The sequence below is a fragment of the Malaya genurostris genome, chromosome 3 (genome assembly GCF_030247185.1).
Source record: "Malaya genurostris strain Urasoe2022 chromosome 3, Malgen_1.1, whole genome shotgun sequence".
Taxonomy (NCBI): Eukaryota; Metazoa; Arthropoda; class Insecta; order Diptera; family Culicidae; genus Malaya; species Malaya genurostris.
The window spans coordinates 288,083,437-288,110,412 of record NC_080572.1 but is presented as its reverse complement, the minus strand read 5'-3'; the positions used below and the strand labels follow the sequence as shown (position 1 = coordinate 288,110,412).

The window sequence follows — 26,976 nt, the reverse complement described above, 5'->3', positions numbered from 1 at the left end:
TTGCAGTCTGCAATGTTACACCTCGCCGATGGCCGCCGACGTCTCTCGAAAAATATGCCTCCCGGAGCTAATCGTAGTGGCACCCGCCGCCAGACGGTAAAATCAAACAACAAAAAACGTACCCACTTAGAGGAGGTTCTGTGTTGGTTTTCCAACGCTCGTCACTCTTCTCGGTTCTTGATCATAAGGCAAAGACTCTGTTTACTTGTTGCATTCCTTGGCAGCTCTGATGCATCTTTTCGAAATGTTTGTTTTGTGTTCCCACGAGATCTTCGTTGCTTCAAATAAATATTCACTTTAATTCGATTCAACCGTTTAGGTTTAAGTTTAGACGTAGTCTTTAATGTCTAATGCTCGCCGGTTAATGTGTCAGAGGTCCAAACAGGTTTTCACACATTGAATGATTACTTCGTTAAAACATTCCGCACGATGCGGTGCGATTCCGGGCATGTCATATTTTGTTCGCGGAAAGTGTGAATGTGATCATCGACCAACTGCGTAGTCATTCGTGGTTTGTTTTCTTACTTTTGCCATTTTCGCAGTCCAAATGGCGTCATCGACTGTCTACAACTGTACCAGTCGAAATTGCTGTTAAAAAATTTGAATGCAGTAAGATTTTTGCGGTCTTATCAAGCTAACGTTTTGGTTGATCTGTAAAACGATCAGAAATCGTATAGTCAAACTGCACCGCAGTATAATACCACATTGAATATAAAGTCGAACAACAAAGAGGACAGTTCCTCAGCTTGAAGATGTGGGTTTTTGAAGATTACTATACTAAATGAAATTATTCTCTACAAACTGAATAGGCTTACCTGACTCTCAGGACTGCAGCGTGAGTCATCTGAATCGATTAACAACCGATTGCCTTTAACAATAGGGCTTAGAAAAACGTCATCTAAACCGCGAGAATACGCCGAAATAGCGCGGCTTCATATTTAAACTAATCGGTTGTCTGTTGTGTTTACCCAGCGAGCATATTGCTGGAAATAATTTCATCTACAGGTGACAGGATTTGTGGCTTAACCTGTCATGCCCACATCGCTTAAATTAAAGTTAATAAACTTTAGAACCTATTTGCAAACCAAATTACTATAGATACGAAAACCAACTTGTAAAAGTTATTGCAAATCGTTTTCTGTCATTATCGACTCTCGAAGTTTCGGTTGAATATCGGTACTACACACGATTTTCACTGAAAACCGAGCATGACTGAAAGGCTACTATTACGCTTTTGTCGTTGACTAGACATGGATCTGTCAACCAAACGAAAGTGTTGCATTATTTTCGAGTACAGTCTTGATATGTTTTTATTATAGAATTTTATCCTCAAACTTAGTAAGGTTTTATCCTCAAACTTAGTAAGGTTGAGTGTGTAGCAAGTGTCCTTGATATGGGTCATGACAAAACTTATCTAATTTGACGAGAATCGATACTTTTTGAAGACCAAAAGTATGACTTTACGTAAAACTCAAAAATTGTCTTAAGTGTGTTTGTGGGAGGTGGATATACTGAGTGCCTCTAATGTGAAATTTTTAGAATTTTCCTAAAAAATTATACTTCTTGCTGAGTACAGAGATGGTGGATGAAGTAAGTGTGTCGATTATTACAATTAAGAGATGATGCTAAGTATATAAAAAGATAGGAAGTGTCTCTATTAAAGAAGTTCTCTGTACAATTGTTTGTATATACCGGAAAAATTTTATAACAACTCAGTAAGTTATCATCAAACTTGGAACTTTTTGCAATTCAATTTGAACAAAAGGGTGGAGTTTGTAGCAAGTGCTTCTAAAAAGGGGTGTTTATTGTAAAATTTGTTTTATTTGTCAACAAACGAGAGGGGCCGGAAGATTTAGACTAGGAGAACGGGGTCTGAAAATCAATTCTCCCCTCATCGACACTTTCTGACGAGCACAGATACTTTCTACATTAATCAGAGGGCAGAGAACTGTAGTAAGTTCCTCAATAAAAGGGGAGTTCAATGTAAAGCTTATTCGACGAGAAACGATACTTCTTGATTAATACAGATACTACTTTCACATCACATTAGATTATAAGGTTATTCTGAGGAAGAGGGAGTGGAGTAAGTGTCCCAAACATGGGAAGTATAAAGTAAAAGTCATGAAATCAAGGTGCATTTTTTATTTACATTGAGAAAACTGTCGACACACACGCGTATGCAGTTATAAACAGTCTTTCGTTATCAAATTATCATTATCACAATCTTGAGCGATCACGTGGAAATAATTATGTCAGGAATTTTTATAACGTGGAGGAGGAAGTAGCAAGAAGGTATTTATAGACGTATCATGGAACATTTCCGAGCAACGCCGGGTGGTAATTCAGCTAGTATTTAATAATAGTACTGTTACTGCATTGAAAATCGTTACCCTGATATTTTATGGCAGTACTGGAAAGAGAATAATGAATAAATAAACTAAATAAAACCTAGGATGGTAAACACTACTACTAGTCCCAGTTATTAATGACGGTTTTCTATGTTTACTTTTTTCCGAGACGCTCCAATGCAAAAATCATTTCTAATGTATTTTCAGCTACAACTTTACAAAAGTCAGACGTAGTAAAATGCTGGTTTCTTTGAATTCGCCTGATTTCACTGACGAAAAAAACATTGTGTTTCAATTTCTTATCATTTAATTTTACAGATTTTCAGATTTTTCTCCCGAAAAATACAGATTTAAATGGGATTACCACAAATCACTCAAAATTGAAGTTTTCTAAAATGTTCGGTTGAACGAGCAATAAGGTGAAATTCAGTGCGGAAATAAGGCGTGCAAATTTTCAATCGTATGAATTGAACGAATCGTGCTAGTTTATCAATAATCGCATTTAGCTTCTGAATACTGGACCTGGAATCGGAAGCTGGATTTTGGATTTGATTCTGGAACTAAATTCTAAAGTAATTAACCGATTCATTCTATTTATTTATTTAGTCCCGGCTTAAGCCTAATTGTGGTCGATCACCGAGGAAGGCATTCTAAAGTAGAGTTTAGAACCTGGATTCTGGTCCAGCTGCTTCTGAACTTAATTTGTGGTTTGGAATTGAGTTTCAGAACTCAGTTTTAAAACTGAAAACTAAGACTCTGCTACTGAACCCCAATTCTGAAACAAAATTTTTGGAACTAATATCTTGACTAAATTTTTTAACTGAATTTAGCTCTGTAATTTATATACCGAATTCAAATCTAGTACTTTGATTTAGGTTTCAATGTCAGAATTTTTGAACAAAATTTGGGATTTGAATTTTAGACTCTGGAACTAAATGTTATATCTAAATTCCGCACCTGAATTTCGGTACTGATTTTCTCAGAACCAGAATTTAACTCTTGAATTCAGTTCAATAATTGAATTACTAAATTCAGTTTCACAAATTAATTTCTGAATTTAGTTTCATAACTCATTTTCAGAATTCAAGTTAAGCTAGAACTTGAAACTGATTTCAGTTTATTCATTCAAGTTTATAGTTGAACTAAATTCGGAACCTGTAAATTGCATTCCGAAAATGAGCCCTTTTCCAGAATCCTAAACTGAACTCTTGAATTGAATTCTTTATTTGGATTCCGAGTCTGAAATATGCACCGAAACGCCAGTGATCGCAAAACAACTAAAATATTAGTTGTTTTTCTGAATTTGATTGGTTGACATTTGGTACAACTAATCGATTGTTGTTTTAACTAATCTGTCAATTTTAATTTATAGTGCTGGCAGTTTAGCAATCGCACCCAGCAAAGACACGCACCACAAACTAGTAATAAAACGTTACAGTTGAGCAATGGCATACACCCTGAGTGGAAAATGAAACGTTTCAATGAGGTGTCACTCGTGCTACTGAGCGATGACACAATCACAGCAAAGTTACCTGTATGCGTGAAGTCAAAAAATGGCTTACTTGTTTTAACCAATTATCAGTTATTTAAGCTTAAGACGCCTATTGCAATAAATATTTTTACAGCTAGTCTCTTCAGGGGGCAGCTAATCGTTCAACGCTTGAAAAACTAAATTTTGCCGAAGTAGCAGCTTATAACTTTATCACTAAACTCACAGATGATATAAAAATGCAACAAAAGATTATATTTCCCAAGAGGGAATTTATCAGCAAAATGTTCTTAGGCATTAAGAAATGTTGTTGGACTGTTCGATGAAATTAATACATTTATACTGTAAGAATATCTATTTAATACATAAAAAACTTGTTTTACAATAAACTCTTATATTCTTCTGCATACTTCCACTTATAAACGGCCACTACGTAACATAAATGACGTTTATTTGCTATTGAATATTTTCAATTTGAAACGTTTCTGGTGAAATGAAGAGGAATTTTGTTCTGCGTTTTGCTGTTCTTCGTTCTCCGCCAAGTGACAGCCTGCATAGGTATGACAAAATCAACCGATATGTTAGTTAAATCAACAACATTTTAGTTGAAACAACCAGGACGTGAAACAACAATTGCATAATTAGAATTTTGTGATCTGCGGGTTTTCCGTGTGGAACTGAATTCTGAGCCTGTCCTAAGTTTTTTGAATTAAGCTCCTGTTTCTGAATTCTGATCCAGAATTAAGTCTCTGGCATAGGTAAAAAAGTGATAGCAAAAGGCTCTGAACGATTGTAAATATTGGATCAGTTCCGCAAATCGGTTCGTTTTAGAATCAATAAAATATTCCTAAAAAATTATGCGAAGTTTTCCTGCACTGAGAATGTAAATCGGGTTAAAAACTACTAAACCATTTGTTGTAGTTTTTTACCATTTTATTTTGTTTTTTGCCTTTCTCTATAGAAAAGTATTAGATTTGCTGAAAAAATCGACTATCGAACGGACACTTGGAGATTATCATAGTGTTATATACCATTCGACTCAGTTCGACGAGATCGGAAAATGTCTGTGTGTATGCACTTTTCGAAGATATTTTTACCGCTTAATTTTCTCCGAGATGGCTGAACCGATTTTAACAAACTCAGACTCGTTTAAAAGCTAGGGGAGAGTGTTCGGTTACCGGCACCCTTTTATTTTAAGCTCATAATTTCTGACTTAGTGCACATTATGCGGACATTCATATATCAATGGAAAGCTATCTAACAACTGGTTAAGAAACAAAGTTGATTCATTTGATCGAAAAAAAATTATCAATTTCGTAAAAATGGGGTGTCGGTAACCGAAATCGGTAGACCTTTTTAAAAAATGAAAAAAACAAATCTTTGGTTGTGAACATTTTGATAGCATCCGGTATTAAATCACGAAATAGATCGATTTCACCTCATGAATATTCAATCCATTCACCTTTCCGATTGATGCTCTTCAATTTATACTATAAAAATTATTAGAAAATACTTTTGAGATGATATTCACGTAATAAAAAATTTGTTTTGAACGCAACAAAAAGTACAAGCGTCTGTTTATTTCGGTATTCGGCACAAAAAGAACGTGCTGCTATTACACACACACATGACATTTGTTGGAATGACGCTATCTGCTTTCTGTCAAAAGTTACGGTGGGGTGGCGGCCATTGGTCAAGTTCAAAGAACAAATGGCTGTGACTTTTGGTTCCGAAGATATGATGGTATATGTGACATAACCGACAAAATACGCTGTTTTTACCGCTCTGATATTGATAAGGGTGCCAATATTTTGGGATCACCTCTAATTTTGTTGAGCGCTACTGCTCAAAAGTTTAAGCATCTCGAAAAAAAGTCCCTATGAAAAAATTTAAACTAAATCGGATATGGGTAAGGGAAGGGGTGCGTCCGGCGGTAAAGGTTTGAAAATGAGATTTCCGACATCGAAAAATTTAGTTTGATGCCAAAGGTCTTAGAATCGCATGAAACGTTGAGATTTAGTGTTATCTCGATAATTTTTTTTTTCAAAAATATCGACTTTTTGGGAGGTTTTTGAGCCCCAGAAATTCGATTTTTGCTAAATTTTTATTTTTCTATATGACACTAAATCTCGACGTTTCATGCAATTCTAAGACTTTTGGCATCAACAATATTTTTCGATTTCAGGAATTTCATGTACTCTTCCCCCTTCCCCCCTTTTATGGTGATTTTTCAAGATCTGTGGAACTTCCATTAAGTGGATTAAGAAGGGTTTTTGCCTTTCTCTATAGAAAGGTATTAGAATTGCTGGAAAAACCGACTTTCGAACGGAGCCTCGGAGACCCATTGTGTTATATATCATTCGACTCAGTTCGACGAGATCGGAAAATGTATGTGTGTATGTGTATGTGTGCACTTTTCGAAGATATTTGAACGCGCTCAGTTTTCTCAGAATAGGCTGAACCGATTTTAACAAACTTGGGCTTGTTTGAAAGCTACTGTCGGGACATTGATCAAGTTCAAAGATCAAATGGCTGTGACTTTTGGTTCCAGCGATATGATGGTATAAGTGACGTAAACGACAAAACACGTTGAATTTTACCGTTGTTATATATATATATATATATATATATATATATATATATATATATATATATATATATATATATATATATATATATATATATATATATATATATATATATATATATATATATATATATATATATATATATATATATATATATATATCTCGACGTTTCATGCAATTCTAAGCCTTTTGGCATCAATTTTTTTTTCGATTTCGGAAATTTCATTTAAAAAAATGTGGTGATTTTTCAAGATATATGAAAATTCTACTAAGTGGACTAAGAAGGGTTTTTTTAGATTAGCATCACTCTTCTCATACAAAAAGACAACGCAAATGTAAGCACTAGTTTGGAAAAATGATGCTGAATGTGTGAAAGAAACACTGAAGCATGCTTTTGTGGACTACTCGAATCAATTTGAATTAATTGGGATCAAAAAATGAGCCCAAATTAGGGTCAAAATTTTTGTAGTAAAGAGATAAAAAAGTACGGGTACGTAATGTCAGAGACATAGCTGGATGTCGTGAATACGAATAAAACTGACACGATTTTTTTACACTTTCGAATTCGAATTTATAGTTTATCCAATGTGTGAATTGCGAAACTTTCCCCTTTTTCGTTACTAAAATTTTCAACGATTTTTGACGTCGATTATCTCATTTCGGATTTGCATATTACATTGAAAGAAACTATGAAGGTGCTGTACAGGAATCATTTCTGCCTTTAAGGACCAAATTGTGGAATTCTCTACGATATTTAGCACAGTTCGGAACATTTATCTTGAACGATTTTCGCACAGCGAAAAGTGCACAAAGCAAATCAAATTATTTTGGATTTTCACTGATGATTTCTACCTTCGATTTGCAAAGAAGTAATCTTAATAGTTCTTTAGATAACATTTAGAGCCATTAGAACGACTGATTTTATATAATGTTGTCAACTTTTTGTTTCTTGTTTTCTTTCTCTCCAATGCAAACCATCAGCAGCTGATTCAATCGTTATTGTTTGAGTTGAAACAAGCTTTGGTTTGTACGCAGACATCCGCTCGCAGTGCCAAATGATTCGAAACTGGTTAAGTGCGTCTTCTCGCCTTGACGACCGGAAGGCAAATGAGAACTACGACCTGAGCGTTTGAGGTTTTCAACCACGCAGAAGGTGCAGAAGGTGTCGCTGTTTGAATGCGTCTACTCGCCCCGACGTCTGCTTTCATCCAACGCACAAGAAGAAATGATCGACTTTCGACCACGGTTCCCCTTTTGTAACGTTCAGTTGAAGATATGTGACTGACTACCTAAAATCGTCGTCCTTGCGCAAAAAAGCCAAGTAAAAGTAAAGAGTTTTCCGCGTTGTTTTCAAAGTTTGAGAAAACTTAATATTTGAGTTGTTTGTGGTTATCTCACACTGTTCAAAATATTATTCTAAATTCCTGATCATATTTTTGATGAAATGGTGAAAGAATTATGTTGCTGCCTTTAATACAAGTCGAGATATTCATGATTAAGTTCTGCCCATTCTTCCATATGGCTAATTTTGAAAAGGCACCCCATAGTAAAGTAAGTCGTATTCACGACAAAAAAGGGGGCTTTTTTTAAATTGTATAGTAGAACATGTGTGTCGTCAATAAGTCGCATTTTATTATAGATGAACCATTACAATTTTGGAAGCGAATCAGTAAAATTTGCAAGACTCACATAAATAACTTATCGATATTCGGAAGTGTAATCGAAACAAATCAGTTTTACTCGTATTCACGTACTCCAGTTATGTCTCTTACATTATCCACCCACTTTTTTTAAGGATTGCGAAATTACGTTGGTTTTTTGCTGCCAGTTTCAACAGTACTTGATCTTAATCAGACTCGCACAATCTACAGAAATTTCAAGTCTTCCAAATTCAAGAACATTTGATGGATTTGTGATGAGTTGACTGTTGGAAATTAATAAACTACTACCACGTGGAAGTTAGATAATAACATATTTCTTTGTTAGGTTCAATGCTTAACATTGCTGTTCAGATAGCGTTTAAATATCGCTTCTACTTAGAAGTCTGTTAGAATAGAACTGTTCAGTTGTACTAGAATTTCACTTTAAACTGCTGTGCATTGAATTAGTCGGAGACGAAAGAGTAAAGAAAAATGTTCAGTTTCCAGATTAGTGATGAACCAAAGTCACTGACTGTTGATAATACTCTACCATTCAATCATAGGAATTTCCGATTTTATCATAACATTAATTTGAATGAGCGGCGGTTTGTTTCTGTTCTATGTAGTCAACAGACAGAACGTGGTGACGATCACTATAGCTTTGAGTACATTGTCTTGTGATCGCCAGTGGATTGTAGCGTAGTGTGCATCGAAATTCCTATGATTCGTTCGCGACTTTGTTCTAGTTCAGTCTTTATTGTGAATATTCCAAGGATTGAAAACATTTATTTTTACTTTGCGCTGAAAAAAAAACAACAACTGAGTTTTACTCTCTACTACTGCGCAGATATTGGGATCGGTCGGACATTTCAAGCAGCATCCTTCGGTGCTCATTTCATCAAACTCCAGTGTCAGTGTGGGTATGCCATCAGTCGCAGGAAGGAAAATTTATGCTCCTTCGAACTCTTCCCTGATGCATGCCTCCTATTCAACGCCTCAGCGCCTACGAATATGCGCCATTCAATTCAATTTAATGTTTTATGTCTGTCTCCCGCGCACGACATTATGTTTACCGCCTATCCCCGGTGTTTTTTTTCTCTTTCGGAACACACAATTCAATGATTAGCATCACACGTTCGCCTTGTGCGCCTCCGCAGGCTCCAAGAGTAGTCAGGCAACGAACGAAGGAACGAACGAACGAACCTAACAACCAACCAACATCAGCAAGCCCTTTTGTGGTCTTTGCAGAGCCTTTTGAGACAGCCTTCAGACCTACAATAACTTCAACGTCGCCGTCATCGTGCGGTCGAAACCTTCTCACGGTTGGACGGCTTCTTGGATCTCCCAGTGAGATAGAGCTGGTGCTGGTGGTGTGGCCTTTTTTTTCAGCGTTCCAGCGGAGCAGAGCTGAGCAGAGTAGCGTTTTCCTTCGGGGAAGTATTGTAATCACGACTAAATTAATATTCATGCAACGCCAAGCACAAAGGTGTTAATTGGCTTGTTCTGATCGAATTCCGTGCGATAGGCCACAATTGAAGTCGGAATCCTAGTCGATTTATAGTGTTTTTGGGGGATTTCTTTTTACCTCTCACCTCAGAATTCACCCAGCATCCATCGGATCACTCGGAGATCGGGAGATGTAGAGACACACCGAGTGTGTGCTCGTTCATAATAATGTTTATCGTTTTATTTCTTCGCCTTCCACCGCATGGTTTCATGTTGCATTCGATTGGATCTTTTGCGCCGAGTAATTCTGTGGCTGACTTTTTCTTTTCTGGAGTTCGCCGCGCCGTTGTTGTTGCTGTTGTTATTCTTATTTCGACTTTTAGTGCATTCCAGCGCGTTTTTCGATGACTATCTCGCTCTGGCTTCTGCTTGTTGCCATCCTCACGTCTTCTGATCGGTTGGCAGCATAAGCACAATGGCATCTTTCGAGAGTCTCTTTCCCTCTTGAGACGTTCTCCAGCCAGCGTTCGACCGCGTGCTAGTACGGGGCCGTCTTTTTTTGTGTTGTTGTGTGGCGAACTGGGTCCAAAACGAACCAGCAAAAACACAGAGAATCACCGCCGTTATGTTTTTGTTTTCTCCTCTCGGTGCCTCTTCTGCAACTTCTTCTGTACGATCTCTTTACGATCACTTGGAGGCTTTTCCAAGAGAACCAGCGAAGTAGCTCTGGGATATGATGTTGTATAAATCATCGATGGGGTAACTGGCGTGATTGTTGGCTATCCTTTGACCGAATGAATGGATTCTAGTTCTGGCTTAGTTTTCTGAATGTTGTTTGTCATGTCTGTTCCGTTCGTCTCTGGCTGGGGTCAGAGAAGGCTACTCAAATGTTGATCGTGTTGTCTGGAATAAATTTTTCTGTTGAGCATCGACTTTCTGGAACATATCACAAGCAAAATTTTAAACACGGTTCGTGATTACATATGGACAATTTGTTCACGAACGTACCCCGTACAAGAATGGGTAGATCTCAATCGTGAATATCTCTTGTTGTACTTAACAACATATTGTTTTCTTTAAGCTATCGGAAATATGAACAGGTTTTTGTGATTAAAATTTCAACAGTGTGAGGTAACCATAACTAACTCTTAAACAAAGTTTTCTAAGGAGTGTATCGAAAAGTAGTTAGCAACATTGGTTATTGAATAAAAGAGCGAAAAAAAAAACATATTTTGACATCAGTTTGCGATATATTGTAGAAAAATTACATTTTTATGCACTTCACTGATTATATTGAAGAAAATCCTAGTTTCTGTGAAACGCTCGCACTTTGGACTTGACATTCTTCATTAAATTCTTCACAGTTGCTTTTGTGATTTTCCTGGTGGCAGCTGTCCAGTTTTTTTTAACTCCTGCATGTTTTGGGACACTACCTTCCTTCCGAAAGTGCCGCTTGACAATTGCCCAATAGCTTTCAATTGGCCGAAGATCCGGGCAGTTCGGTGGGTTGATGTCCTTTTCCACGAATTGTGCATTATTTTTTTACTACCACCGTAGAACGGAGTTGGCGTAGTGGGCTGAAGCCCAATCCGGCCAGAAGAGAGGAGGAGCCTTATGCCCAGTGGCAGCATTCTCTTCTTCAAACATTCTTCCTCGTACACCTTGGCGTTAATTGTGCCCTTCGTGAAGAAAATCGACGACCGCAAACCACAGGTACAAATTGCTTGCCAGACCAACACCCTCTGCCCAAACTTTTCCTTCGCCACCGTGGTGTCAGCGTCGTCCAGGTCCTGGTACACCGTTTTCGTATTGTATTGCGGTCCAGGCAGCGCTCGGGATTCTTCCTTGGCGTAGGTTTCGTCGTCGATCAGGATGGGTTTTTCCTGATGTACTCAACCTCTTTTAAGTCCCGGCCGGGCTGGCTGGGACCCGTTTTCCTACCGGATCGGGGCAAATCCTTCATGGAAAGGGTCTTACCGAACTTCTCGATAATATTTTTGACACTGGTGTAGTGCACTTTCACCCGTTTTGCAATTTCGTTGTACGTGACACCACTTTCTGAGCACCAAGTGTGCAGAATTTTCTTTCGCGTTTCTGGATCAATTCGACTTATCATTGAAACGATAAACCGTACCGAAACCAATCGATTGCGCAGCTGTTATTGACATGTAAACAAACATGTCACCGCAAAACACACTGCAAAAAAAATTAAGCCATTTCAGAGTAATAACTGTTTGAATGTTGCTAACTACTTATCGATACACTCCTTAAAACTTTTAAGGAGTGTATCGATAAGTAGTTTTTTTTGCTGTCATGATTAGAAAATCATGGAACCAATCATTTTAGCTTCCCATGAAACCACGAGCAATAACTCTTATCCCAATTAATTATGGCTCGAAAATGCGTTACTTGAGGAATGTATGTCTTTCAAAGCTCGTAACTCCAATTTTCTACCCCTATATCTTTTAAATTCTCTACCTCAAGTGATGTGATAGATTGCTTAATAGATTAATGGTAAGGCAAAAAGCAGACATTAAAAAGCAAGAACTACTGAAATTGTTGTAGTTGTAGAAAATCGAGCATTCCTAAAAAAACTATACCCTGTCAAAAAATTTGAACACTTTTTCAAGAATCTGAAAATCAATCGAAAAACTAAAATTTATAAAAATTTCTTTTTTTCAAACTAACTTTTTTTTAGGCCTTAACTTAAGCTAATTTTATTGGTTTTAATTTTTAAATAAAGAAGTTTTACCTTTCTTCTAGAAGCAGCCGTTCTCGAGTTGTTTAGACGTAGGCGTCAAAGAATTTTTTGCTGATTTGCAAACAAGTATGGCCCTTTCCAAAAGACAGTCTAGATCAATTTTGAAAAGAAAATCAAGGTATGTAAAGTGGATTTTTGTGACAAAGTCTACATGTCCAGAAAGTTTCATTCAAAGCTTCACTTAAAGCAAAGTCTCGGCATTACTTCCCTTTTGTGGAATTTGGCCTTTCTGTTTCAACAGACTTCGCAGCCGATTCTTAGTGTACAGAATCATTGCATGGCTAGTACTATGGATCCTACTGACACTAAGAATCCTTCCAGGTCGGGGCTCGAACATACGACAACTGGCTTGTAAGACCAGCGTCCTATGCATTGAACCGCCAACCTGGGACACTTCACTTACTCCTTCCATTTTTGCTATCTTTCTCAGTGACAATCCGCGTTCTGTGCACCATTTGTACACAATTTTTTGACGTTGTTCTGCTGAAAGTCCACGCATTTCGAAACGAACTAATGAAAACGAATAAACAACTGCACAAGTGTTTGGAGAAGAGTGTAAACAACAGGGCGCAGCCATAAAAATTGACAGATTCTGAACCATTGCGAAATGACAGCGGTTTTTCGGTTGCGTCCATACTTTCTGGGACAGTCTTTAATATGATAAGTCGGAGAGTTAAATGAATAATTGTCTAAATTCAAGGCCGTTTTCCTTCAAATAGAATTGCTGCCGGGTGAGGGGTAGCCAGCCCTACCGTATCATGGTGGCTTTTTCGTTATTCATTCCGGTTCAGCGCGCGTCACAGTATTAAAAAAAAATTGTTGATTTTAAAAAAATGTCTCCACCAAAAAGAAAGAATGCACTGAGGTCTTTTTTCACGCGGTTTTTTTGTATTACGGTTTCTTTTTACACAGATTTCCGAAAAAACGCGGATTTTCCAAATTACGCGGCTTTCTTGTTTTGTCTTAAAAATACATTAAACGTCGAGATCTGGTGTTATCCCGAAATTTTTTTTAAAGTCAACTCTGACAGAAAATTTTCGATATTTTTCAAATCATAAAATGTTCAGATTACACCAGATCTGGACGTTTCATGCATTTCTAAGATATTTAGAGTCGAAAAAAATTGTCTTTGGTTTTGAGGTTTTTACGCGGATTTCCGAAGTTTTGCGGTTTTTTTATGCGGTGCGTATCCCCCGCGTAAAAAGAGACCTTAGTCTGTACTAAATCAAAGTCATCATTAAAAATATCCGTTTCGCAAAATTTAAAGTTTTGTGCAAAAAATTGTTTGATGACAAATTGGTGCATTTTTTAGTTTTTATTGAACTAAAATATGCCTTAGAAAAGGAAAATAAATAAAACTATAGAGATTATTAAATTTAATCTGAAATAGATTTAACAAGGATTAGAGAGGCGCTTTCTGTTATCTATTGACATAGCGATAATCTGACATCGCTGAAGGCTGGATCAATAAATAACACATGGATCAATAAGTCCCGAGACTAACAATTGAAACAACTTTTTTTTTGCAATTTTTTTTATTCATCAACATAATCACCTTTTAGGGTGATACAATGGTTCCAACGTTTTTCCAATTTTTCAATACCATGTTTATAAAAAAATTTATCTTTCGCTTCAAAATAAGCTTCAGTTTCAGCGATGACCTCCTCATTTGAGCCAAATCTTTTTCCCTGGAGCATTTTTTTAAGATCAGCAAAGAGCCAGTAGTCACTGGGGGCTAAATCTGGCGAGTATGGGGGGTGGGGAAGCAGATCAAAGCCCAATTCGTTCAATTTCGCCATTGTTTTCATCGACTTGTGACAAGGTGCATTTTGTTCCATCGAAAGCAATCGCGGCACCCACTTGGAAAAAAACCTTTTTCATGCTCAATTTTTCATGAAGGATAGTAAATACACTTCCATATGATATCTGTGTCATCTCAGCAATCTCACGGAGCTTCACTTTACGATCTTTCATTATAATTTTTGTCACTTCACTCACATTTTTCGGTGTAACGGCTTCCACAGGTCTACCCGAGCGTTCCGCGTCATTTGTGTCGGTACGACCACGTTTAAACTCGGCGAACCACCGACAAATCGTTGGTTTTGATGGACAAGAGTCCGGATAACAATTTTCAATCCATTGTTTCGCTTGCACGGTGTTTTTACCCATTAAAAAACAATGTTTTATAAAAACACGAAACTCGGTTTTTTCCATTTTTTAAACAAACTACAAAACGACTTTACTCCAACCTCGATAACTCAGCTGTTTCTGATCGGATCGACTTAAAATTTTGACCCGTTTCAAGCAAAGGTTAGTACTCTAGAAAGACGTGGCTACTGGTTTACTACGAGCGCCATCTCTGCTTTTGTCTCGAGACTTATTGATCCATGTGATTATTTACACCCAGTGTTGAAACTGGCAGCACTGTTATCGATGAAACAATTAACGAAGCGAGTTACGGGAAGTTATTAAGCGTGTAGGGGAAAGAACTGTCAGAAACCGTTTATTGAAAAAAAAAAAACGAACACGAGTATTAAAAGGCTACCTTTCTGAGGAATTAAAACCTAAACCTAATTATTAAAGGTATTTAAAAGTTACAATCTTTAAAGATTTTTTAACACTTAGTACCTAGTAAAAACATATTCATAGCTTAAATCTACGAAGAAAGTTTATTAGCTAGAAGTTTACTCTAGATGCGGGAGACCGCGTATAATTATAAAACTATGCCGATTTATGTGAGGAAAATTTAAATTATTACTAAAACTTAAACTAAATTTAAAGTAAACTACAGCTTAAAGCTAAAATTGACCTACACTACAACGGGGGTTTGATTTGCTGACAATTTTCGGAATCCCCACGTGCCCCTTGTTCCTGTTCTACGGAACACCCAGTAAAAAAAATTGCTGATACCATTGACGTTCGTGCTCTGGAATTTTCACATGATTATTGATTAAATGATTAAGTTAAATCCATTGCAATAACAAGTAAATCACTTCAAGAAATCTTACAAGTCAAGATATAGATTAAAATCTAAAAAGCGGCCAGTACTTCTATGAAATGATACGAGGGTTGATTCATCAAATCGGTGGAAACAAAATAATCTACTGTTTAGGTGAAATATAAATTTAGTATATATAATATCATTATCAAACAATCTTGTTTTCTCAGCTTTGAACAACGTGTGGTGCCATAACAAAACACTTCGTATTCATCCCCGATATCCGACAGCTTTACCCTATCGAGCTGGAATGTACGCTGGGCAAAGATAAATAGCTGGTTTTCTTTCGCCTCTCTTGCGCATGCTGGCCGCGATCGGTTTTGTCATGAAGGAGCTGAACGGAATTGCCCCGTCACCATCTCTACCACCATCACCACCACCACGGATTTTGCCATGGGAGTGCCGAAGTTCCAGCTCAATTACTGCCGCCCGGCTATGGTTGCTACTGAGCTGGGGGGATGCTGCGAGTACAACTGCACCGAGTTGACCGAACGCTCGATAGAGAGAGAGAGACATAAGAAAAAAAAACCGGGGTAAGGTTGACCTGGGAACAAACCGGGCAGCGATGGTGGTGGTCGTTGCATTCCAGAGCGTTCGGGATGGAAACCGCGCGTCGTCTTCAGTTCAGTCGTCTCTTCCGCACCCACAGATGATCTCAGTCTGAATCGAATGCTGGGGAAAAGGATTGCCCTGTGGTATTTCACTAGCCACAAATAAATAAGGCAAAAAAATATACTCAGGGAAAAGTTGACATACAACACACAGGCTTCGAGAAAGAAGGTGGCGGAAAACGACGAATGAGTGCAGATAGTTTTGCGAGGCTGCCTTTTATTATGTTTCCTCCGTTGAATTGTACTCGAAGCCATCGAATAGTATGTTGTATGCTTCCCTGGTCTCTTCTTGTAAGGCTGTCGAGAACATTGCAATTGTGGAGTACAACCGTGGAACCGAACGAACGAAACGAGATCATGGGACTCTGAAATGACATATACAAAAAGTTGTACAATTTATAGCTGGTCCAGTTGAGCTTCGAGAGTATAGTTGCATTTCTTTCACTTCCTGCATAATGCAGGCTGTGGAGCAAAACGAAACAAAGAATTGATGAGCAAAATATAGGCGAAGCGCAAAACGGGAATAAGGAATAGAATTATTTCCCAGCATATTTTATAATTGAAGTACGGAAGCACATTTAACTGTGCAAGTTTCGTGTCCCACGCAGCCTCACAGACTTCATTCGTAGTTTATATGCCGGAATCGATCTGCTTCTTGTGATATCACCAATAATCTCGATCCATCATTAAAAGTTTTCATTGTCACTCTAAAGCTTGAAGCTCATTTTTATTTTCTTATTCGATTTGTTCACTTTATTTTTATAGCTGGACAATCAATTTCAATCATTAGGAGTGGGGGTTCGTAGTCAGTCCGGGTGGCTATTAAATAAAAGCCGAATGATTCGACATCCACGATCCATTATCGATTGAATTGTTTTCTTCCAAAGTGGAATGTTTTATTCGTTCACTTTTTTATTGGCCCTGGTCTATCGGCGAAGCACCTCACACTTCGTGGCATCATGATTCTACTGCTCATCTTTCCATCTTCTTCATCTCGTGGTTCGAAAGGACGAAAGGAAATGGTTTTCGGCATCTCTTTCTGAAATTCCCAACAAGATTAATGCCTATAGGATTGCCTAGTTCAAAATCGATTCCAAGAACTTCCAGCGATTGACTTGAGGAGACGGCCTCTTGAGGTGATCAAGTTTCAGAGTGGAAAAGTACCCGGTTTCAGACTTGGTCTTGGCATTTAAACCGTCCAGCGCTGATAGCAATGGGAAATTTTTTGATTACCGTTTGAACGCAAAAAAGTGAGACTTTTAATATCAAACATGTAAATGTAATGACAGATACACTGCAAACCGGACTTTAACACTCAGCTGAACAAATCGACTATTAGAAGCAGGACTTACCTGATTTGATCGCCTCTTTCTCTCTCTATCTCTCTGTCCCAAAGCACGCTTGTTTCTATAAATATTTTAACACTCTTCGGCGGTGGCCGCAGTCGCAGCAGCAGCAGCAGCAGCTCTCTTGGAGCCGCTTTAACCTATCCTTCCTGGAATTTTGTCTGGAATTTCAAGTTTTTTTTTCTCTCTATTCTATTTTTGTTTACATTTCTCTAATACATGGGAAATCGTTGGTGGCATATCAGCATTCCGCCATCCTCATTCTCCCGCTTCGAACCGTTTGTCCCTATGCCGAGGGCCCTACAGCAGGTTCAAAAGTGATAATCACCGAAGCAAAAGATTTTCGAATGCACAGTGCGTGGGATAGGAATTTTGTTCGCCTATTAGGAAATGGTTGCTACGGTCTACGAAAGTGGTTTTCTCACGGAAATGTCCCGTTTTCCTCCTTCTTGGTGTTCGTCCTTGTTCATGGGAAATCGCTAGAGGTATATTGTATTTCTAGCGACCATGGAAATGCGGCGCTTGCATTGGCCAAACGGATTATCTATCAATGTGATTGGCAATCTTTTCAGTAAGGAGTGTTCATACATTGTTTCATCGTGAGAAACTTACTGTTAAGAATATGTATTTAAAACAAATTATTTCATGGTACTCACTGAACTCAGTTTAACTTTTTTCAGTACCCAACGAAAAGACAGATTGGGCAGTGACTGAGTGGTTGCAAATAGTGAAAATGAAAACTTGCGAAAAAAGGCGGGTGGGTAATATCAGAGACATAACTAGAACAAGTAACTACGAATAAAACTGACATACTTTTTTCATAGTTCTGAGTATCAATAATGGTTAGTTAGTTGATTAATTGTGTGAATTTTGCAACTTTGACTGCTTCGCCTCCCAAATTGTAACGGTGCATCCACCGCACAAATAACACAGAACAAAAGAGAATCAAACAATACAAAACAACTAAAAATGTTAGGTATTCTGGAACTGAAACTTGATTAAAGTACTAAATTCGGATCATTTAGGGGTTAACCTCATTTTGTGCTAGGGCACATAACCAATTTAACTATCTCTACGTTTCGTCTTAGACTCGTCAGTGCAGAGCAGTTCAAATTGCTTACTGAACTGCTCTGCACTGACGAGTCTAAGACGAAACGTAAAGATAGTACTAAATTCGGAGCCTAGGACTGGGTCCGAATTCAAATGTCAAAGTTCAGGTTCGGAATCCAGTTCTCAAGATCTCAGTTGCTTAATTTAGTTATACGATTCTGGAATTGAATTCATTTTCAGAATATAGCTTCCGAATTCAATGTTAGAACTGAACTCCAAACCTTAATTCAGGTTCAAAACCTAGGTCATGAAACCTAACTCCGAGTTCAGTTTCATAATGAAGGTTCTGAATTCTAAATCTGAGTTCTGAAAATGAATTCTGAATTCGGAAAATAAATTATGAAACTGATTTCAAGTATAAAATTATGATTCAGAAGCCAGTTCCAAAATTCTGATTCGGAGTTCAGATCTAAAATTTTGTTCCCGAATCCAGATCTAGAACTCATGTCTTGAATTATGTTCCCGAATACTGAAGTAGAATTCCTGAATCTGAATTCCGGATACGAATTCCCCTTTCTAATGAGGAAATCGAAAGAAGATTTTCGCACTCAAAGATATTGATGTCCGATGGAAGATATCGTCTCAGTGAAAACACATTCAATAATGGAAAGAACGTTAATAAATGGAATGCTATTCTTCAATAGTATGGTCACAAATTTTGTGTGTGTTAAAGATCATCTTCCTAAAGCAAAATTCGCACGACAGGCTTACGAAGGGAAGTTGAACAAGAAAAGAAACGAAGAAGAAAAAGTTGAAACGTTTATCTAGTGCTGGACCAGACGGGATTCCATTCGTAGTGATAAGAAATTGTTCTGATTCCACTATCCAACATTTTCAATAGTTCTTTGTGTTCTGGAATTTTTCGTGAAATATGCAAGAAAGCCTATGTGTTTCCAGTTTACCAAGGTATCCAACTACCGTGGAATTGCTGCTTTGTGCGGTGTATCGAAGTTGTTCGGAATTATAGTTCTGGATTTTATAACACATAGTTGCTCTGACCACGTTCAACAACCACAAATTTAGTAACCTACACTTCCTTCATCATATCACGCCTTTTTTTTTGAGAACGGCCAATAAGCAACCTGTCAACTTCCACTTTCGAAAGAAATTGCAAGCGAGCTATGAAAGATAGAGTATTAAATTTAACACCAGACGAAAGAGAAAACTTTTCTCAGCCGTTTACTATTATGACTTACTCTCAGCGAGTGCCGAGTCATTCGAAATTACTCTTCAAAGTGAATGTTGATGGATGGTTTATTGGCCGTTCTCAAAAAAAGGCGTGATATCTTCTTTACAAGCACGACTACAAGTAGATTCTATAAGCAACGATTTCGCTCCTACATTCGAATTCAATCATCACATAACGATTTCCATGTTATTTAGACAGTGATTTAACGGATCATTTTTGAATTGGCTTCATATCTAATCATATCCAAAAAAACATGAAATGATAGTGAAAATAGGAGACTGTACAACCGGACCATTCGCTGTTACTTCTGGAGTTCTTCAAGGAAGTCATCTTCGACCGTTTATAATTTTATTGTATCTCAACGATCTAAATTTTTCGATCAAGTGTATGAAACTATCGTTCGTTGATGACTTTAAAATATTTCATATAATCAAATTTGCAGAGCTGACTCAAAGTTCCTACAAAAACAGTTGGATAATTTGACTAATCGGTGTAACATCAACAAAATGGTTTTTAATACATCTCTTTTAGTCGCAAAAAGTCTGTATTCAAGTTCGACTATAATGTTTCACAAACTGCTCTCGAACGCGCGTCGTAATCTTCGAGCCTGTTTTTTGTCTTCGGATTCCCTATGTTAGAACTAATTATGAGTATAACAATTCCATGTTTAACAATTGTTTCAATTCTTTCAAGTTTCATTTATCACGTAATGTTATCAAGAAATCGTTTCTTGTGTTACTGTCTCATTAGATTGAGCTACTACAGAAGCACTAGATTTAAGTAAATGTATCATTTGGATGGTTTTAATCTGTTGATGCTAAAGATGAGGTGGTTTTATGCCTGCAAGAGAGCAAGTTTGCCAGAAACCAACTCCAGTGGGCTTTTCTCTGCTTCAAATTAAAGAATAAAAGATGAATAAAATACGACAACAAGAGAAGGCGCTGTCCCAAAAAACAAAAGATAATCAGAAGGCGATAAATAATTGCAATCGAAATAATAAATTCGTCTCACCGAAAAAAGGAAAAGTTTGCCGAGCAAGAAGATGTTGAAGCGAAAAAATTGTCTCTGTTTAACTGCTTTCAAAATCACAATTGTAAGCAATTTTATTTTTACTGTAACATTTTCCGACGTGTTGTATACAAACTTATTTATTGTGTTTTTCAATGACAAATTTATGAAGATTTTTAAATTATATTTAAGTGAATTTTCAAGTTCTGCGAAAAGTATCATCTGCCTAAAAATAGTGGTGTAATGCTTTTAGTTCGAATATCGCGCGGTTTAAATTTCAAGTTTGTGCGGATTTCGCGTTATTTGATTTTGAAATTTCTCGTAACAACCCTGAAAAAGACAAGCAAGCGTTATGAGTTTTCCTCATTGTTTCCGAAAGTTTGAGAGAAATAAATTTTTGAATTATTTATAGCCATCGTATACTTTTGAAAATTTCATTATAAATTGCTGATCATATTTCCGATAGCTTGGAGAAAGAATGAGTACCACTCGAGATATTCACGATTACGTTCTACCCATTCTTTCCGTCTAGCGCACAAGTAGAAATGATCGATTTTCGACCAAAGTTTATACTCGTTTAGTAGAACATCAGGACTGATATGTGCCTGATTACCACAAAATCGCAATCGCGGGTAAGAGAGTGTGAGTTTCCCTCATTGTTCCCAAAAAAAATGAGAAAACTATTTTTCAGTATGTTATCTCACACTGTTGAAAATTTTATCATAAATTGCTGACAATATTTCTGATGGCATGGAGGAAGAATTAGGTTGATGCGTTAAGTACAACAAGAGATATTCACGATTGAGTTCTACCCACTCTTCTACAGGGCGAATTTTGAAAAGGTGCCCTAGAGTAAAGTAAGATGAATTCAGGCTAAAATACCTGTTCATGAAAATAAATTTGTCAAGGCCTTCAAAATAGGTTTCCGTTTCTGCAATGACCTCAGCATTGGACGAAAAAAATTTACCCTTGAAAAACATTTTCAGGTTTGGAAATAGATAATAGTCGCTGGGGGCTAGGTCTGGAGAATACGAGGGATGGTGCGTCTTTTTCCATAGTTTGATGAAAACTAGAACTCGTTTGACACGATCAGCTGTAATTCAAACACTAGTGGATAGATTGTCATGATATTTGGTATTGGACCATCTAGAGGCTTGCTCTCAACAAAAATAGACACGGAGAGGCCCGGTACTTTTCATTCCATGTAGTAAGACATTTATGCGTGGAACAGCAATGAAGTAAACCCCAAATTCCACTTTTGTACTAGTTCAGTGTCTCTAACTTGCATTATATTTAAAGTATATGCTCCTGACTGAGTCCCTGAGTGGATGAATTATTCTGAGTTATAAGCAGAATAAATCGGTTAGCTTTTCTTTTCACGATCTATAAAATAGTAGGTGGAATGATGGACTTAAGGGCTGAGGCCAGTGTGTTCTAGGATGTTTCAGAGGGCTATTTTCACGCTTTAATTCTCAGAAACGGTGACGAATATCAAAAAACTCAACTGACAATCTCTTACAAAATTAGTTTAGATTATTCTGTCAAAATTTCAGAATGATTCATTGACTTTAGCGGTTGAGAAAGTCTTTTTTCTGAAGGAAGAATTGCATAGCTGAAAACGGCAACTTTCAACTTGTTCATTGAATATCTCGCTTTCAAAAGCATGGATCAAAAATCTATCCTGACAATGATTAACTTAGATGCGATTAGTGCATGAAAACATAAATGTTGTCGCGATAAAAATGAAGTGAATGTTATTTTTGTGAAGGTAAGTCGATTTCTATGGCGGCGCCATTTTTTCTGTTCCAATTTCTTGGTAACGTAACGAAACATGAGAGAAAAAGGCTGCCAAACAAGCGGTAGCTTTATTGGATTTTATGTGATGTAGTCAAACTTGTAACCGAAAATATCAGAACTTTCTTGGCCACCCGGCCACATCGAGAGTCATTTTGCACATTTACGAGAGAGCATGGAGAGAAACGTAATACGCAGAGCGAGCCACGTGGTTATACACGACTTACTGGCCTCAACCCTTAATACTGGAAGAGTATACTGAGTCGTCGTCCTGAGTCGTAAAGTAATTTCGGTAAGTTTCTTCTGAACGATGGAGATGGAGATGGTTGGCAATGGTGTGGCTATCATACTGTTGAGATGTTTCATTTTCGGTTGAATTGGTATCAATTTCCAGCTACTATTTCCTATGAAACTCTTATTAGTCAGTCAGCAGAAAACAAGATGACGGAATGTGCTTCCGAGTTTTGAATTCAAGTGTTTGGAAGAAAAAAAATCAGCCCATCTGTTCATCGATTGGTGCTGAATTTGATTCGGAAATTTGAACTTCCAGTTCGCGAGTTACTATTAGAAGAGTGGTGGGATTTTTTTTTTTGCACATGATCGTCAACCGAAGCCGTGCTGGTCACCTGCTAGTTGTGAATGTGAATTGAAACAGATTTTATGTTTATAGACAAGAAAAGTAAACCGGTGCGTTATTTCCACCGTTACTCTTGATTCGTTTGTTACTTGAATTCATACATTGAAGAAGGTAACAAGCAGTGATCGAAATACCCGTCTGTTCTAAGTACAGAAGTTTTACAAAATAATTTCACAACGTTGATGAAACGCAGAATAAACAAGGATTTCAATGGAACGCACCGTCGTAACCATAGATCAAATGAAATAAAATTTAACTCTTCAATGAATCCGAATGGAACAAAATTAAGCACCTCAGTCTGAAAATTATCACTGTGTTATGACGGAACATGATAACGATACAATTACCGACAGCCATTTTCAATGATCTTTCGGGTCAGTGAGAGATCGGTGAAACGGCTTCTTTCACGATGCATTTCGTGTGCAAACAAAAACCACATCGCTTAGATTACGGAACGGTTCTGATCGGTCTTCCCGTTAGTAAGCAATGGTTATTTTTTTCTTTCGAGATAACACACATCCAGCAATGAGGATGATGTTGAAAGGAACTTCCTGCCCTGTCCCTGCCTGCTTTGAATGACTCAGACCGCTTTGACGAATTCGGTACAGATTTATGAATGAAAACTGAACATTTCTGCTTCCATCTGTCTTTTCTTTTGGGTGATTTCATTTCGGTTGGTTTGTTATTCAATGTTGGGACTCGAGCTCTAATTTAAATATTTAGAATTTCATTCCAGATCCCTCATTCATTGTAATGATGCCATCGCCGTCTTTGTTCCCTTTGGTTTCCTTGGGTAACTAGTAATTTCAGACATTTGGTGTGTTCTCGGCCTTCTGAGATACAACGCCATTGCTCATCATCCCATTCATACTGAAACCGGACAGTATGGGTTTGCGTTTTTCGCCTACTACGTTTTAATTTATTGTTTTCGTTACACTAGTTCATATTGAAGAAGCTTCATCGCCGGATTTTGTTTATGGAGTAAATGAACGATTTCATTCATTTTTTCCATTATTTACAACGTGAACAATATAGGCGCCTCTATGGGATGAAACCCTAGTTTTAGAAATTCTAACCGAAGACAGGAAATCGACTACATCCGGGTGTGGGTTAGCGAGGATCAGAAAGAAATTGGGAGTGGGGGGACGAAAGTACATTGATGTTTGCTTACAATTGTTCGTTTCCAGCGTACAAACCTCTTGCAAAAGCCGCTGACGAGGGAAAGGGATGGTCTGGTATAAATTTTTCTTCTCTTCAGAATGCGCATTCTTTTGACCCTCGGTTTTTTTTATTGTAGTGCCGTTGGTATGTGGTTGTAAGAGGAAACGTTGGCGCCTGTGTAGTAGTGCACATTTCATTCATCATAATATCGTTTACGTACTGTGTGTAGAATGTGGCCACTACCATCGTCTGCGTTTCTCATCATTGCCTTCGTATCCGCTGGCAAGAAGGGGGTCGATTATACGATGGCTAGGGGTTATAGAAGAATGTATGATGCATCGGTTTTTGAAATCGCAATATTCATTTTCCAAGATAAACTGCAAATTTTACAATGTCATTTCCTGCAAATTAGTTTTAAATTGATAACGTTACTATCAAATGACGTGTTGAAATACCATTCAATGACGTCAAAGTAATTCCTAGAAAATGATTCTACTCCGATTTCGTCATCGTTAGATAGCCCATGTTCGCCTTATATTTTTGTCGGTTCAGTTCTTTTATGCTTGCTTGTGTGTTTGTTGCTGATGTTCCGCTTGATGCCATCGTTCGGCTGCTATGCTTGTCCTTTACTATTACAAAGTGTAGGGGATGCTTGTGTCTTGCCTAAATGGTTACAGATGTATTATTCGAAGTATTGTTCTTCGCTAGCGACAACTTTCTCCCATCTTTCCGGCAATTTTCGGATCCCGGCTCGAAAAAAGGAGTCCTCTTTTGACGCTATCCATGAAGCAATCCATTTTCCCAACTCTTCGAAGGATTGAAAATGTTGATCTGCCAGGCCGTGTGCCATCGAACGGAATAGGTGGAAGTCAGAAAGGGCGACATCTGGAGAATACGGCGTGTGGGGCAAGACTTCCCATTTCAGCGTTTCCAGGTACATTTTGACCACTTTTGCGACGTGAGCCCGAGCATTGTCGTGTTGGAGAATGACTTTGTCATATCGCTCTTGATATTGTGGCTGCTTTTCTTTTAGCGCACGACTAAGGCGCATCAGTTGCGTTCGGTAGCGATCTTCTGTGATGGTTTCACTCGGTTTTAAGAGCTCTTCATCAAGCAATGCTTAGTTGTTCATCTTTGAAGGTTTCTTCTCTTCTACCACCATGTTTGTCTTCCACATCGAAATCACCATTTTTAAAACGTTGAAACCACTCCCGACATGTTCTTTTACTCAGAGCAGCATCACCGTAAGTTTCTGAAAGCATTCGATGCGCTTCAGCTGCATTTTTTTGCGAATTGTAACAGAAAAATAAAACTTTCCGCAAATGGTGAGAATTGGGCACATAATCAGACATTTTCGAGCGTGAATAATACGAAAACAAGAACAACTATCACTGAAACGAGTGAAACCATCACAGAAATTCGCTTCCGAACGCAACTGATGCACCTTAGTCGCGCGCTAAACGAAAAGCGGCCACAATATCAAGAGCGATATGACAAAGTCATTCTCCAACACGACAATGCTCGGGCTCACGTCGCAAAAGTGGTCAAAATGTACCTGGAAACGCTGAAATGGGAAGTCTTGCCCCACACGCCGTATTCTCCAGATGTCGCCCTTTCTGACTTCCACCTATTCCGTTCGATGGCACACGGCCTGGCAGATCAACATTTTCAATCCTTCGAAGAGTTGGGAAAATGGATTGCTTCATGGATAGCGTCAAAAGAGGACTCCTTTTTTCGAGCCGGGATCCGAAAATTGCCGGAAAGATGGGAGAAAGTTGTCGCTAGCGAAGAACAATACTTCGAATAATACATCTGTAAACACTTTTTCGCAATAAAGCTTTTAATTTTGAAAAAAAAAACAGCGGAAGCAAAGTTGTACACCTGAAAACTTAGGATAACTGCTTGAAAATGCGTTAAAATACCATTTTTCACCGCGTTGCGTGGCCATGTACTAATTTTCTATGTTTAAGGTTTATGGAAAACAAATTTAATCATTTATAAAAGTGAGTAAGTGATACCAGAGACATAATCGGATTGACGTAAATACAAATATTATTGAATGAATTGTTATTGTTATTCGTTATTTGGAATCGATTTGTAGGTCCTAAAAAGGACCGCCTAGTTTCTTTTAATCGATTTTGATTTTGATGAATAGCATTTTTTCTCTAATGTGAATATTCCGTAGAAAATCGATGGAAACCAAATTCTATCTTGTGTTGTAAGACCGTTACCTTAGTGGCGGTTCAATTTACAGGGCACTGACCTCACAAGCCCCGACTTGGAAGGAGTCTTAGTGGCAGTAGGACGGCTTCGAATTCATATTCCACGATGCTTCTAAAAGTTCAGCTGAATAATTCTTTTTGCTGTCACTATCTTTACGTTTCGTCTTAGACTCGTCAGTGCAGAGCAGTTCAAATTGAACTGCTTACTGCGAACTTAAACAGTTCAATTTGAACCGCTAAGCAGACGTAAAGTTATTGCTATTTGCAACATACTTGTAATAAGCACCGAAGTGCTAAGTCTTTCCTGACGTGCCGAACGAAAACAAGTTTTGGCTAATACTGGCCGATTCAGATGGTCATTTAGGGGTTAACCTTTTTGCTGGCTTTTTGTGAACGCAAAATCCGATATCAAATTGGTGTTTGTGTGAACTGCGCTTAGTGCAAATTATCAATTCTATACTAATCTTAGTTCCGTGAATTAGGCATCTCTTTTAAATATTAGCGTCCCTTCACATTTTCGTCATTAAGGGCGGAGTTGACGGCAGTAATAAAAGTAAAACTCAAAAAATGAAATGTTTCTTGATTAATAATCTATTGTCAATATACTTATTTCAAAGGAAAATATCAT

At 37.8% G+C, this 26,976-nt stretch overlaps 1 protein-coding gene across 1 annotated transcript in view; it reads left to right on the top strand.

Annotated features, from left to right (window-relative positions):
• LOC131434428 (death-associated inhibitor of apoptosis 1) overlaps window positions 1–26,976 on the top strand; it is a 53,620-nt gene that overhangs the window by 2,661 nt on the left and 23,983 nt on the right. The gene's annotated exons all lie outside the window — the stretch shown is intronic.